The sequence below is a fragment of the Euprymna scolopes genome, chromosome 34, assembly GCF_053919585.1.
Source record: "Euprymna scolopes isolate OS-2025 chromosome 34, ASM5391958v1, whole genome shotgun sequence".
NCBI classification, from domain to species: Eukaryota; Metazoa; Mollusca; class Cephalopoda; order Sepiida; family Sepiolidae; genus Euprymna; species Euprymna scolopes.
In genome coordinates, this window is record NC_136515.1 from 23,922,374 (window position 1) to 23,939,762 (window position 17,389).

A 17,389-nucleotide genomic window follows, 5' to 3' on the forward strand; every position below is an offset into this window, starting at 1 on the left:
AAAAGAAGGTTTTTTGCAAGGACGTCTATGACAGGATCAGACCCTCTGGGTCACAATGTCCCAGAATGTATGGTCTCCCCAAAATCCATAAGCAAGGTGTTCCACTGAGACCTCTTTTATCAATGGTTGGTTCGGCACAACATTCTTTGGCTCAGTGGCTTGTGGAAATTCTGCAATCTGTGCGCGAGTTATATACCACGCACTGCATCCCAGATTCTTTTCGGTTTGTTGATTGTGTACGTGGGTTGGATTCAAATGCAGAGACGTCTTTTATGTGCTCATTTGATGTCTCTAGTCTCTTTACCAACATACCATTGGATGAGACTATATGTATGGTGGTCGTCTGACTGCTCCACGGTTTTCTAAAGAGATTCTTATTGAACTCATTTTAATGTGCACTAAATCCGTGGAGTTTAGTTTTTGTGATATTATGTACTGTCAGGTCGGCGGGTTTCAATAGGGAGTCCGTTGGCCCCAAGTTTAGCGGATATTTTCGCCGGGTACCATGAATCCGTTATGTTCAATTCTACAACTAAACCCACTGCATATTTCAGATATGTTGACGACATTTTTGCTATTTTTCCATCGCAAGGTGAAGCGTCGATATTTTTTAATAGGTTGAATTCATTGCATGGGGCTCTTAAGTTCACTATGGAAAGTGAGAAGGACAATTCGCTTCCCTTCTTGGATGTTCTTGTCGAACGTTCAAGGGGGGGGGGGGGGCTTTCTCACTACAATTTATAGGAAGCCGATATTTACTGGCCTATATGTGAACTGGTTGTCTTTTGTACCAAAATCACGTAAGGTCGTCTTAATTAATACTTTGGTACATAGAGCCTTCATGATTTGTTCGCCTAACAGATTGGACGCCGAACTCGATAAGATTAGGGAAATATTCATCAATAATGGTTATCCTGTTGACCTTATTGATGATCATATTTTCAAAAAGATTATGGATTTTAAATCCCCTAAAAAGTTTGGACCCTTGAAATGCCCGGTTTATTTAAAATTATCGTGGATAGGGGAAAAGAGTAATAGACTTTCCAAACAGATTCGCAGAAGTATTTACGACTGCTTTTATTCTGTGTCCTTGCGTTTGGTATATACTACGAGACCTGCTTTTCCGTCTTTTCGCAAGGATAGTTTGCCTTACATCCAAAATAGCAATATTGTATATCAATTTAAATGCCAGTGCGATGCTGGTTATGTTGGGCGAACATCCTTGCACCTTTTGACTCGTATAAATCAGCATGTTCCATCGACATTGTCACAGTAAAATATATTGGATGGCTTTCTAAGCGTATTTTGTCTATTTTTTTAGTTTTAAGTCTTTTTCAAAACTTTGAATTTTAAGAGGTAAGTCGCAGCTATTTTTCTTGTTCTCACGTAACGCTAGACATTGTTTTTCTAACCGATTAAACGTTTTAGATTGAGCAAAATCAATAAAAACTTTTCTAGATGGTTAGGAAAGTAACTCATCTTGCCTTTGGTAACATTTATTTGTTATGTGAATTTTTGACCACTTTTTCGAAATTAGTGGATTTTAAACAAACCCGAAAAAAGCTATGGAATATTTACTTTTCGAAATACTTATTGCCAATCGATGCTAGGAGAAATATTTAAAGCTATTTTCCATATTTGAATGCCAATCAGTATTCTTTATTGTCATTACGTAAATAAACCTAAACACTAAGTAAATAATTTAGACTTGAGATCCTTTTAATAGAATTGTAGAAGTCCACTTATTTTCTGTATAATACTCACACTTAGTCATCCTAAACAATGCATATTGCCAATTGGACGTAAGATACTGTTTGGGATCATGTCTACAAAAGACTATGTGAGAAGATGAGCGAAATGTTTGTTCACATTACATTTGAATCTGCATGTTATTACAGTCAGTATTGATAGACGAGTTTTTGTTTGTTTGACACCATAATATTTCACCATTTTATTCCACCTATAAAACATTAATTGAGAAAAAGTTACGAAATTTGGGAGGGTATTGTTGTTTCATTTTTACCGGAGAGACCAGGTTTCATCTCTACTCTGCAAACGAAGCAGTGGCTACAATCATGGCTGTTCGAATAACACCGACTAGGACAAGAAATCCGGTCAATTTCAAGAAAGGCGCAACAATGCGTGCTGGAATATCCATTTTGGCGTGTTAGTGGTCCCGTCTTTGTATTGCGAAGAAATTTCACTTTTCTTTTGGAATCTGTTTAAAATAAAAAATGTTGAAGACATTCGAAGATTAAAGAAACTGTAATAATATAAAAAAAATGCCCATTAAACAAATAATGAACTACTTTTAGTTAACGAGGTACAAATATACACGGTCATTATCGAGTATAAGAACAGCCAATATTTAAGCAAGAAAAGAGGGGGGGTTATTTCATCTAGAGTACAAGAATGGATGGATAGACATCAATAAAATATTAATCACTGGTAGGGACTCTCGGCGTTGCCCGGGAGAATAGTACCTAATTTATTTATATCATTAGCAATTTTTACCAATAACACGCGAGGTAAATATTGCTATAAAATCCGAAATAGCTACTTAAAGTAAGACTTTAAAAACAAATATGTCGGGTAAATTTTATTTAAGGGACACACACGCGAGTAGAGTATTGTAAAAAGCAAAAAAAAAAAAAAAATGCTAGATAAGTGTTACTTAAAAAGTGCACTAATTCTCTCTCTCTCTCTCTCTCTCTCTCTCTCTCCCTCCCTCTCTCTCCCTCTCTCTCTTATATATATAAATTTAAAACACTGGAATACTTTTGCATTTTTGTTAAAATTAAAACAAATTCTTTCCTTTATTTATTTTATCAGTCATTAATATTAAGCTGCCTCTTCTTTGTTGACAAAATAAATCAACGTATGTGATTATTCATTTCATTTCTTTATTATCAGCTATCATTAAGATTAAGTTTAAATCGTCCTGTCCTCTCGTGGAGCATTGACAAGAAGGTACAATAGACAAGGTCATCGAGTGGAAAGTACAATCAACACGATAGAATATGAATGAAAAGTTTATTATATATCGTGACTTTTTTTTTTCATAAAGAAACATAAAAGTGGCGCAAAACTGTTTGTTCGAACAATTAATTTATGTTTTAGGACGAGTATTACAACTTTCATGTCAACTTGTTTTGGGATTTCTAAATTTATTTTAATCACTCCCGCCAGAAAACTCTCTCTCTCTCTCTCTCTCTCTCTCTCTCTCTCTCTCTATCTATCTATCTATCTATCTATCTCTCTCTCGCTCTCTCTCTCTCTCACCCACACTCTCTCTCACCAACACTCTCACTCATCACACACACACACACGCTCACTCGCTCGCTCGCTATCATCAAGGCAGGAAGCGATTTGCTGCTTTAACCAATGACAACTAAATAATGACGATATCACATATTATGATATGGTTGGTTGTTTTTGTTTTACGGCATATCAACCTTTTTCAGGTTATTTAATGCCGAATCTAGTTATTTTGAGGAACGATTTTTAATGGAGTTTTTTTTTTTTTTTTTTTAAGTCGGATTCTATTTAACCCATAGTTGGGACCCTAACAGGTACTACCACTCCGGGTCAGAGTGGACCTGGAAGCAATGGCAATTAAAGGGTGGCTCCACACTCCCCAAGGCCCGCAAGGTGGGGCCTCACCATCGGATATAATTTTAGGTCATATCCAGGACCTGGTAAGTAGGGAAGGAAAAGGAAATTTTATTTATGATAATTTATATATAAATGTGTATTTGAGGATAACTCTAAACCCATATACTCAACGAATTTTTGATCTACGAACTTGAAAGTTGGTATATAGAATATTCTTAGATGGGGAAAACTTTTTAATCAGTTTTATTTCAATAGAGGATTGGTTTAAAATAAAAATAAATGCGAAGTTCGCATAAATTAGATATCATATTTATGCGTATTTTACGACCGGGCTACGCCGGGCGGCCTGCTAGTATGTAATCGATGTTTATATCAATATTACTGTTGTGCTTATTGCTTTTCGATACGTTATCTACTTTCTCGTCGTCCTTATCCTTTATGAATTTCATGCTCCCCCCCCCCCCCGCCATCGATGAAGTTCATTTTTTATGATCACTAATCATGTTTACGGCTGAGCCGTTTTTATATTTCGTTTTTGGCAATTATTTCTTTTACGCCGTTGATTTTGTCCATGAAAAACGAATGATTGGAGTAGTCGCGCTGTGACATAAAGACCTCCCATATTCTGTATACAGACGACGGAAGAAGGTGACTAACTAGAAAGTACATGAAATTTGGAATAAATGTACGGACGTGTTAACTGATGAGAAATCGTAAACCAGAAAAATCATATTTTTTTATAAAACGTATTAAAATGGATTTTTTCTATTTAACCCACAAAGTGTTAATGTGTAAATGATTTTCAAGAGTTTTTATACCGTTTGGAACATTCTTACAGATATGGCACACACAATAGAACCACGCAGGTTCCGCCATTTTGTTTCGTTCGCAAGTTTTTGAGTGTTAAGCATTCTGTACTTTTGTCAAAAATCCTTAAAGATCGTTTCCACATGAGAAATCTGTGTGGATTCGGTAGATAATTTCAATGTAATGCGTTTTATGTAAATTGGTTTTTCTTTTGTGTACGATTTTCTCGAATGTTAACTATTCTACACTTTCAACAAATCGTATTCACACGATAAAGTTATGCGATTTCTTTGGGGGAATTTGAATCTAATGCGCTTATAAATTAATAAAGCAAAAATATAATTATATAAATTATATTTTTGCTTTACGAATTCTCAAGTGTTAACTATTCTGTACTTTAAGCAAATATAGTTTCAAAATGTCTTCAAAAAGTATTAGACCACCTGTAACCAGTTTAATCAACTCTAGTACATAATGTATTAGAGCTGCAGATAACTGATTCTGGTGTATGGCGTTTATGTCGATGATGCTGTTATTCTTTGGTGCATTTTTTTCTGTAAACTGATTTGGCAATTTCCGGAACATGTTTCATTTCAATCCATTAACTTGTTTCCTCTTTTTTCTTAATCTGCTTCGTCAATTTCCGGGAGTAATTTTATTTGCCGCTTGTGGAGACGATCGTATACTGCTTTGACAATTTCCGGGACTAACTTTATTCGCCACCTGTGGAATAGTTGTTTTTATTTTGTTTTTCGATATTTTTTTTTTTTTTTACTAAAGTTTCGTTGTTCGATTAATTATTTCGCGTCCTAAATTGTCTATTGAAGAGTACACTTATTTTTATATATTTTTTTTTACTGAAATTGTTTCCTTTTTCGATTAGTTATTTAGCATCCTAAATTGTATATTGAAAAATATACTTTTTGTTTGTTTAGTCAGTGCATGTTATCCCCCCCTAGATTAACAACACCGTTGACATAAGTACCTTTTCCCTTGATTGTGATTCAAAAAGACAAGAGAGTATTCATTACTGTCGGACCTCTCCCGTGGGTCGCCCATAAAAAAATGAAGTAGCTAAACTAGAAAGTGTTTCAGTTGAACGTTTCCAGACATGAGATCAGTATCACATCTAAGGACGCACCAGTAGTTCTAGTGCCACATCTGGCTAGTGCACCAACCATAAAATTGTCTGAATTTTATATGGGTAATAAATGTTAAAAGTAAAAAATAAATAAGAGGTGGATGTAGTTTGCTTGAAGCATTGTAGTTAAATGAAATGTGTAGAAGGCGGAACAATGCAAAGTTAACGGAAAGACACAAGCTGAAGCAGGTGAGAAAGTTTTATTAATACAACTTACAAATACATGTATACATATTCATGTATTTCATATACACATTATATTTATATTTGCACCGTGATTACCTGGGAAAGTCGGTCTGGTGGTATATCTGTGTTATAAATATCTTTTATTATTTTGCATAATGTACGTTGTTTGTCATTCATAATTGCCAACTTTAATTAATGTGTATTATTTGGATTCTTAGGACTACTGTTCTCATCTTTATTGTCATTTTCATAATATTTCGGTCGATGTAACTTTCGACCTTCTTCAGGTGTATCTTGTCGAACTCGGGAATTTGGACAGAAGTTTGAACGGAACTCTTTATTTATTTCACGAGGGGTAGCATGCTCTCGTTCTGTCAGCCATGGCTGCATAGAAATCTTAAGTAATCCTAAGTAATTCGCAATTGTGTTTTTTATTACTTAGGCCCCCTATCCAGTCTTTGCTGCTACCGTGAAGGAAATATTATTCCGCTCAAAATTCCGTCCAAATCCTCGAGTTTAATAGAAACATTCCCGAGTTCGACAAGATACATCTGAAGAAGGTCGGAGGTTACATTAACCAAAACCTTGTGAAAATGGCACTCAAGATAAGAACAGTAGTCCGAAGAATCCAAATAATACGAATAACGAATCTTAATCTCAAAAATTCAGAAATTTAATGGATGTGTTAAGCGTATATTAGTTTTAGCCTTTCGTTCTAATGCTGGATATTTTTTTAATGTATCTTTTAATTCATGAGCTGTGAAATAAAATAATGTATATTCTGAAAGGAGTTGTGCTTGAAGGCTATACCAATGCAGTTCGTGGGAAACACCGTGGATACTAGTTAGCATATAAAAGAATAATGACAATCTTAGAAGGAAGTCTCAAATGTAATATAACTGAAAATTATTGAAAATTTCTTCTAATATTTTTATGTATTATATGCTAACTACTGTCCACGGTGTTTCCGACGAACCGCATTGATATAGCCTTCAAACACAACTCCTTTCACACACCGCACAATGCTTCAAGCAAACTACAGCATCCTTCTGAACTCATTCTAATTTACTGATAAAGTTACCTCGTGCTTCGAATTTAATAGAAATTGGTGATATTTCAGGAATAATCTTGAGGGTGTCAATCACGACAAAAATAAAATAAATATCGATTTTTAGGCTGCTGCTGTATATATCACTCAATCAAAACACATGTTGCCATAGCAATTGGCCAGATAAACAAGCGTTTATAGGTTGGCCCATTGTTTACGTCATCTATTTATGTACGTCAGCACCTTCTCTTCTTCTTCTTCTTCGACTTATGCTGCTACTGCTGCTATTATTGTTTGCGGCACAAACACATTGACACACCGGTTCTCGCCAGATCACCGAGCCTGGCCAGTACCAGATGGGTGACCATTTGGGAAGGCGAGGCGCTGTATGTACCGCGAGAAAAAATACCAGGTTGTGAAACTGGCGCGGTTTATCCTTCTCTCGTAGGTAAATGGGACTCCCTGAAGCCGTGGTAGTCTAGTGATGGCGTCACGATAAAAATATTTTTGATAGCCCTGGTGAAGCATCAAGTATTCAGATCTGAATTGCATTACAAACTTATGTAGAGAGTTCAATCTCGACTGCGGCCGCATGTTACAGTATTATTGTTTAAACAAATCAAAATACTGCACTGACTCTACGAAGTTCGTGCCTTAGGGTTGCATGGTCTCTATGAAGCCCTCTTTATAAGCCGTAGCTATTTGTGATTCCTACCAAACTGCAGTTTTTTGACAAGCGTACATTCTGGCTCTCGGTTCTCCCATGAATTAACTTACACGGTACAAGTTTTATTCATACATTCAGTCGATGATACATCATTGACAATCAGTCTGGTAGTCTGTCGAGCTGAAGTGTGGTTCTGCGTAGTTCTAAGAGGTGTACCTTCCCAAGCTTTATCTTCTTTCTTTGAGGGAAGATTAATTCATTGCTAATTAGCTACAGTACCTCTACCGGGGAATGCCAACGGAAAGACGAGGGCAGAGTTCACTTCCTCTCTTGCGCTTGCTTTCCAATCTCCACCTTCCGACATTGTGTCACATCTTTCAGGAATAATCTTTGCGGATGTTAGTCATGGCAAAAAATAAGAATCTTGTTTGAAACGCTGCTGCTGAATAAAACTATACATCATTCAATCAAAACTCTTGTCGCCATAGCGACTGACCAGATAAACAATCGTTTTCTCGTTGGCCAATTGCTTATATCATGTGTTTAGTTACGTCATCATCTTTTCTTCTTACGCTGCTGTTGCTGTTATAGTTGTTACCCCAACATCCAAAGCACCAAGATCCACCGATTTCATACGAAATCGAGGAAGGTTTCACCCAAATACAAAGAAAAATGGTGGTTGCATATGCGCAGAAGTAATGTTATCCGCACTCCTAATAGGTAATTGCTTGCCATATGCTGAGGCAAAGATGACCAAAGGACGACGCATTCTGATGTTGACTCATCATAGTTTTCACCAGAGTCCGGTTAGTCATGTTGATTTGTAAACTATCACGTTGTTACTGCCCTTGCCAAAGCGAGAAAAGTTTCTGCTCTTTCCATTATTCCCACTCGCTTTATATATTGATTATCTAGTCAGGGTTTATTTGGAGGAAAAACTATCCTCACGCCAGGTTGACCTGACAAACCCCTGCACAGAGATCTTAGACACTCAAGTTAGACAATCAAGTTTCTCTCTAATAGGCATTCAAGTTTTTCTCCTTTAATAACATAAATCACTATAACCAGATAAATAGTGTTTTTGCTATCAACGTTTCTATGGAACAACTTCCGGAATACGCCATACAATATGGAGAAGACAAAGAAAATACATTAAACTAATTTTCTTGTGTTTAACATGTTACAGTGTTATATTTTTGAAGTGGGGTCCAAGAAGGTTAATGCTGACACACCCACACACACACATATGTGTGTATATATATATATATATATATATATATATATATATATATATATGTATATATATATATATATATGTGTGTAAATTTGGTTCGTTCCAAACGAATAAAACCATATTTCTACGTTACCAATTTATTTGAAATTTTCAGACAGCCCATCTTTAGAGTCGAGGCATGTTTTTATGTTATTAAAATAAATTTACCTCGCGAATTATTAAAATATTAAATAAAATAAATATATTTTTTTAACCGTGGTGCGAATCTGTTCTGTTGATAAAACTGAACTTCCGGTTCGATTCATTTCCCAGCCACGAATTGACGAAAGATTTCATTTTCTGTTTAGTAAGTAAAAAAAAACATAATTCATTTGTTTATCTTCCAAATTTTTTAATTTACACATTTTTTCTTTATTATATAAGGCCAAAAAAAAAAGTTTGTCGCTTGCTTTTTGAGGGTTTTTTTTTCGATATAAGATTGGTTGGAATAAAAAAAAACACGATTTAAAAAATAGCGCGGATCACTCTCTGCATTAGCACCGAAAAATGTTACTAAACATTTATTAATAATTATTAAATTAATAATTTCTCACTTTTACAAACATTTGATTTTAAATTTCTTTTTAAATGACGACTTTTATCGACTTTTTTTTTAAATATCCCCTCCTCAATTGGTGTTTATTCCGAAATCCGTTGTTAACATGGAGAGGTTGAGGATGTTTATTCTGAAAGTCGTTCTTAACATTTGTGGAGGTGGGCCTAATGTAAATAAATAAATAAATAATTAAAAAAAAAAACTAAATCATTTACTGATAACTTTTGATAACTTCTCACTTTTACAAATGATGAACAAATTGTTGAATAGTGCGAAAACAAAACGTTTTTGCAATAAACTTCGGGATAATTTTTTGGGTAAATATTTACATTTAGGTCCACCTCCACAATTTTCTTTTTTAAATGGCGACTTTTATTGATAAATAAATTTAATTCTCTGCCACGGGCACTGAACCCCTCTTTTTTTTTATAGTATTTTCGGGTGGGTATGCTGACAACAAATATCAGTTAAATTTTGCAAATAGCCCCCCCCTCCAAAACTGGTGTTTATTCCGGAAGCTGTTCTTAAGATTTGGAGGTTGGGGGGTGATTCCAACGTGGACCTAATCTAAATTAAAAAAAAAGGTTTTTATGCGCACATAAGCAACTATTTTTTAACTTTTTTTTTTTACTTTTTTATTTAAAAATTAGTAAATTTCAATGAATACAATAATAAATCATTTATCATTAATATGTGTTTTTGGTTTTGTGTTGAATGAAACTTTTCTTTTTTTTTTTCATTACAACAATAATGAACCGATTTAAATCTTCCGGCATGCGTTTAAGGGTTACGAAATTATCAATAAATCGTTTAGTTACTAAGCCAACGTCAGTAAATAAAAAAAATGTTACATGCGCATGCATTAGCCTTGCTAGGGGGGGGGGCTAATGGAGCGACCAATAAATAATTATGCTGGTCGCCATGGCACTCAACGCCCAAGGAGTACCTATGGTGGCACTTATGCACTTATGTTATCGTGCTATTTTTTAAAATAGTATTTTCATGTTAAATTCAAATTTTACAATATGTTTTTCTTTTATTAATTTTTTAAGTGAAAGTACAGATAATCCGGTCGGTTTCTAATGTGAGGAAAATCTAGCCCCTCCCCCAGAAAAAGGGGGTACTCTGGATAATAACAAAACATTAAAATTGCCTCAGTTTCGAAAGATTTCTTCTCTACTGAACGAGGAAACAAACGGTGAAGTGTAGTTCACCTTCTGTTTCTCTCCCCCTTTCTCTTCCTCTCTTAATATCTTTCTCTATCCATCTCTCCCTTTCCCTCTCTCAATCTATCTTTCTCTCTATATCACCCTCTCCATCTCCCTTTGAGCCCCTTTCTCTCTCTAACTCCCTCTATCTCTCTCCTTTCCTCTGTCTCATCCCTCTCTGTTCTAACTCTCCCCCTCTCTCTGTTTATCTATCAATCCCTTTATCTCTCTATCTCCTTCTCTTTCTCTATTTTCCTCTCACTTTCTCTTTCCTATCTATATATCTTCCTCTCTATCTGTCCATCCCTAATCCCTCATCCTATTTTAGTCTCATAAATTAATTACAGTGAATAAGGCATTGTCAAAACATGGATAAATCCTATTTTAGTCACCTAATTTACTGACTGTGAGAATAGAAGTTATTTGGAAATTACTGCTACCTTGAACAGCACCAGAAGTAACTGGTAAAACCTTTCTAATTAAATTGATTTTGGCAGCCATTTGGTAACAAAATGACATAGCCTTAACCCTTGCTGCATGAGGAATACCTGCGACCTTGCTGCCAAGTAGAAGAATTATTTATTCTACTTTAAAACATTCAATTTTTCAAAAATCTCATGTTCGACATCTCCAAAACATCCAATATGGGAAAAAATATTGCAGAAATGCAAACTTATTGTTTAGGATGAATGCACAATGGTACGCAAAAAATCACTTGAGGCTCTTGGTCGATCTTTGCAAGATTTGCGTGGCAATGTCAGACCATTTGGGAATGCAGTAATATTGCTTGCAGGAGATTTCAGACAAATGTTACCTGTTATTCTTCAATCAACACCAGCAGATGAAATAAATGTTTGCCTCAAATACTCTACTTTTTTGTTCCATGTGAAGACATTAAACTTAACTCAAAATATGCATGTCCAGTTGCCGACTGTTCGATCCGCACAAAAACTTTTGCATCACTTGTGGGAAATTGGGTACGAAAAAGTGCCAGCTGATCAGAGTTAAGGGCAAAATTCTTTGACTTTTAACTTCTGTAATTTCTGTAATTTTATTTCATCAAAAGAATAGTTAGTTTAAAAGGTTTTTGCAGATATTCAAATTATAAGAATTCCATTTGACTGAGTGAATGAGCTATTCTTGCAGGTCAATACAAAGATGCCCATGAACTTAACGCTATTATTCAATGTAAAATTCTAAGTGAGGTAGTCAAATACAAATCCATCGACACTGTTGTAAAAGCAGATAAAGTGGTTAATTATCCAACAGCTATATTTGCCAGGGATGCCACCGCATGTATTGCAACTGAAATTTGGTGTACTAATTATCATGTTGTGAAATATAAACCAATCCAAGCTTTGTAATGGCACATAGCTTGCAGTAAAAAAAAAATTAACAAACAATATCATAGAAACAACAATCTTAACAGGACCTTTCACAGATGAATATATCTTCATTCCATGCATTCCTATGATTCCACCGGATACATCATTACACTTTAGGAAATTGCACTTTCCAATTTTATTGTCATTTGCAATAACCATCAACAAAGCACAGGGAACAATCTTTACAATCGTGGGCCTTACAGTTACACACTGACTGTTTTTCACATGGACAATTTATATTACGTATTCAAGAGTCACCAAACCGGAAAATCTCTATATCAGCTAAGAAAATGGAACAACAAAAACTGTGTACCCATGCAAAATGGAAAATTACACCTATAAGAAACATGCTTTTTCTCATTTTGGAACTTTTTCCATTGCGCCAATTTGAGCCACAGCAACGCGTGGCAGGGTACAGCTAGTATATATATATATATATATATATATATATATATATATATATATATATATATATATATATATATATACTTTGTTCTTGGCAACCGTTCGTCTCGATGGTATAGCAGTGGAACTACATAGTCTGGGCAGGGTAATATGGGAGGATGGCTGTTATCCATACAGCAGCAGCCGCCTCTCTTCGTGAAGTCAAAGGAACTATGGGAAAGACGGGGTCGATACAGCTTGACTTTAACTGTGCTGCTGCAGGAGTTTCTGGTGATGACAATGTAAAGTCACCCCGCTGTAGGGACTCTTTCTTCGGATTTTTTTTGTCAGGGTTTACGCTCTTAGCCTTTTCACCGATGGGGTAATCCCGCAGGGCAGCGGACGTTTTGAATTAGTTGCCTTTTCCTTCGTGAGCTACCATCCAAAGTTAACGAGCTCCACCTGCCGCGTGCATATGTGTATATGTGTGTGTGTAATTACTTCATTTAATTACATAAATTACTATACGAAGATATAATTTTATGCGTAATTTTTTCAAATATATATGGCAATAGTGCTACGCAGAATATTCCGCGTTTCATTCTTGTGAGAATTCTTCAGGCTTATCTGAGGAATTCTCACGAGAATGAAACGCGGTATATTCTGAGTAGCTTTATTGCCATATATTTCTATAACTTACTTATATATAATTAAATAACACTTGATATGCAAAAATAAAATCTTGACTTACCTTTGTTTCCTTCTTTGGGAATCATTTAAACATAATTGCAAAGATTTAAAAAGAAAACGCCGAAGAGTTTGTTGGTTCTTTCAATACACAATTTCGAAATTTTATGATAAAGCAGTTTCTACTAATATTATGACGTCATAAAGAAAGTGTAACGCGTAAAACCATGCCATAATTATATAAAATACTTTAATGATTTTAATGAGAAACGCATATTCAGGCTCTCGGTTGTCCCCTAAATTAACTTGGCTCCATTCTTATCAGGCACAGCCTAGTAAGTTATATCCATGCCAGTCAGGCCATTTTTGAGTAAGACTTAGGTGTGGTTCTGGTTAGTCATAGTTGAAACGCTAAGGAACGCGGCTGCAGTGCTAAATGTTTTCGTTTCGATTCATTTTTAAAAAATCTTTTGAAATCATTACTTTATATTAGGTACAATATAATATTTAATAGAGAATTGGCTGTGTAATAATAAATACGAGATCCACATGAATTAAAATATACTTAAGCGTATTATACGCCTCCCCACTCCGTTAGTTTGGAATAATCTTCTCTTCTCTTCTTCTCTTCTTCTCTTCTTCTATCTATATATCTATCTATTCTTCTATCTATCTTCTTCTTCTTCTATCTATTCTTCTATCTATTCTTTTCTTCTTCTATTCTTCTATCTTCTATCTTCTTTCTCTCTATATAAATAAAATGAACTCATTTTTTCCCGTCGGATTTTGACCTTAATAGGATTAAAAATCAAGATATTTCATGCAAATATAATATGCACAAACGGCAGAACAATATTTGAGGTGTGTTATAGGCTTATTATTTCTCAAATTCCTCGATAATCTTAGATTTCTATACTTTTTCTGCTGAGAAGTCACGGCCAAAATCGGTTAAGATCAATGGAAGTGGTAAAATATTTTCTCTCTAATAAATTCCTCCTCCCCCTGCAACCACTTAACACCGTTTGGGGATCGTTCACAAGGAACAGTTGAGAAAAGAACACCGGTTTGGCTTCGTAGTTCTTTCATGTGAAGTTATTTAAAATCACTAAACTAAGCTGCAGTTCTCTGTGGCGTAGTGGTTAGCGTACTGGACAATTCACATTATATTTTCACGTTCGCGCCGACCTACCGTAGTCGTTTCCCCCCCCCCCCCAAACAACTGGAATGGACTTTTCTTGGTGGCCGAACTATTAACGTTGCAGATGTTTTTTTTTTGTTTTTTTTTTTTTCTTTCACACTTTATTTTCCTACTTTTACTCATGACTCCGGGTTTGATCCTTCCTACTTATCTACCGTAACATTTTTTAAAACTCCCCCCCCCCCGTCTCGGAAACAAACACTCGGGCAACGCCGGGTACCCCCGCTAGTATTCTAAATAAATCAATAAATTCTAAAATGCTTGAGAAATATTGAAATGTACATTAATAAGCAATTAATATCGTTATGGGATTTTTTTCTACTTCTTTATTCATCCAAATCAAACTAAGGGGAAGATTGCCACTAAGATGTTACTCTGAATTAGGGGCCAGATTTATAGGGATTAAGTGGGGTCCTGTTCTGCCTACACTCCCATAAACTCATCCTTTTTCGTACGACATGGGTAGGATGTGACACAAGGTCGGTTTAATGTAAATATGCAGCAAAATTATGTTGACACACCGGTTCTCGCAAGATCACCAAAGTTAAGCAAAGATGTGTCTGGCCAGTACCAGATGGGTAACCATTTGGGAACACTGGGCGCTGTATGTGCTCTCCGCCTATCTCGGCGTTGTTTCCAGTTGTATACTTGTAACTGGTATACTTGTTTTCTTCAGGACGACACTTCGTTCCACCATGTAAAGTAGCTTGCTTGTATACAGATTTTTTTCTACTCTGTCATGGTAAGAAAGAATGGTCTGGGCGACACCTCCCGAGATGTGGCAACAGTACTGCAGCTTTAAATCTGACGCAATTATAAATACTAACGTTTATTTATTTTTCTCTCGGTGAGTTCCACTTGTGAAGTTATTTTGCGCAGCGAAAATCAATCTGACTCCAAGTTGTATGAATTTCATCCGTTTCTTGAATGACTATATCAGTCACTTCAGTCTTTTAGTGATATGAGTTCCGGTTCCGTTGTTTTGGTTTTATTACAGATCTTCAGAGATTCCGACTCCCCATTTTTGTTTTGTCTGCTCTCTGACCTGGCAACTATCCCTGAAAGCATCTTCCTTTCTTAATCTTTTTACCCCACGATAAGCCCCACCCCACAGGAACTGACTCGTTTGTTTTCGGCGATGGAACGATTCCAGAAAACAATGAGCAGCTCCTTTCTATCCTAACTGATTTGCGAACGTCTTACTAACCACTTAGTATGTGATTCCGTTTTGCTATATATACTACTTTTTTTAAGCAGAGTTCCCCTCACGTCCAATTGATGGAATTGGATATGTACATATATTTTTGTAAATCGAAATTCAGGGACAACGTTAAGTCGGATTGTCCATAGCGCCAAGACTGGAACTAGTTTCATAGAATACACAAAACGGATGATGCATCCCACGCCACACAATTTGGGCTTGTATTACATTTCGGTATATATATATATATATATATATATATATATATATATATATATATATATATATATATATATATATATATAATTAGTGTTGGGACGATTAATAAGACTCGGGAATCAGAAAAATCGGAACTTTTGGGGGCTATCGGAATCGGAAAAAAATTGTGTCCGTTTAAAACAAAATCTGTCACTGCTGATAATAATAATAATAAAATAATCAATATTTATTGATTTTAAACAACCAGTACAACTAAAATCTATAGATGACACCTTCATACAAGCGTGTTTTTACGGTTGAGAATATATATGCACATTTAACATATGTTTTGTTTTACAGTATTCGAGAAAAATAACAACTTTTTAATCTTTATTTTATTGCGGACGATTATCCTCATCTGTTTAGTTGTTTCACAACGTTTCGGCCAACTATTATCCTCATCTGTTTAGTGTTTCACAACGTTTCGGCCAACTATTATCCTCATCTGTTTAGTGTTTCACAACGTTTCGGCCAACTATTATCCTCATCTGTTTAGTGTTTCACAACGTTTCGGCCAACTATTATCCTCATCTGTTTAGTGTTTCACAACGTTTCGGCCAACTATTATCCTCATCTGTTTAGTGTTTCACAACGTTTCGGCCAACTATTATCCTCATCTGTTTAGTGTTTCACAACGTTTCGGCCAACTATTATCCTCATCTGTTTAGTGTTTCACAACGTTTCGGCCAACTATTCCTCCGGCCTTCGTCAGGTGGTAATTGTGACGGTATAGGAACTTTGAATCTCCTAACTGCATCCTCAGCAATTACTGCCTTCCATAGTTGTTGTTGTCTCACCACATTTTTGGTCAAGTAAACCTCTGGCCGGCTTTGGGTAGGATTGAACCCGCTATATTCAGACAATTCTTACATGGAACCTTAGAAATTCAACGTCTCTATCCACTGCGCCACGGGCTTCGAAGAGCGATCAAGGTTAAATTTTTTAAATTGATGTTTATTTATTATCTGATCTCCCATATTCGGGCCCGTACCGAATGGTATATTATTTGATTGGAATTCATTATTGAGATGAGTATTATTAATTTTATTTAGTGAGTGAGACAACAACTATGGATGTCAGTAATTGCTAAGAATGCAATTGGGAGATGCGGAGTTCCTATCCCGTTGCAGTTATCACCTGACGAAGGCCAGAGAAATAGTTGGCCGAAGCGTCAAGAAGCAACAACTAAAAAGATAAGAATAATAGTCCGTAATAAATAAAATTAATGAATAATACACACCATAAAAATGAATTCCAACCAAATAAAACAACTCTATAGTTAAATATTTAGGGATTTATAAAGAATCGGAATCGGTAATTGTATCGGAATCGGGAATTTAGTACGGAATCAGCAATTGTATTGGAATCAGAAAAAAAATATTGGAATCGTCTAATTATTATGCACGAATAAATATACTCAGCCCCTTCGGAAATCGCAGACAGAAGTCAGAGCAACGCAATCGTAGCTTTCGCATGCAACGGGTGGAAGATTGTTCGTTTCTAAAATTTCTAAATTCATCTTGTTGATGTGCTATTTTGTTAAATTCATCATGTTGATGTGCTATTTTGTTAAATTCATCATGTTGATGTGCTATTTTGTTAAATTCATCATGTTGATGTGCTATTTTGTTAACTGGATGAGATCATTTATATCTAAAAATATTTACAAGTATTTCATTGTCTTCTTCATATACTAGAATAACATCAGTGTTTACTAAACTTGAAACTAATCTTTGCGAGGATCTACAGACGGTTAAGGAACGGGTGAGAGGTGG

At 35.5% G+C, this 17,389-nt stretch overlaps 1 protein-coding gene and 1 long non-coding RNA gene across 4 annotated transcripts in view; one reads left to right on the top strand and one right to left on the bottom strand.

The window, feature by feature from the left end:
• The window catches only part of LOC145259134 (proton channel OtopLc-like), a 391,597-nt gene that overhangs the window by 38,170 nt on the left and 336,038 nt on the right, over positions 1 to 17,389 (top strand). The window lies entirely within an intron of this gene.
• On the bottom strand, positions 1,917 to 13,171 carry LOC145259133 (uncharacterized). Its single transcript, XR_013864129.1, has 2 exons — positions 13,022 to 13,171; positions 1,917 to 2,218 (listed from the first exon to the last, which is right to left on the bottom strand). It is a non-coding gene; the product is annotated as an uncharacterized LOC145259133 (long non-coding RNA).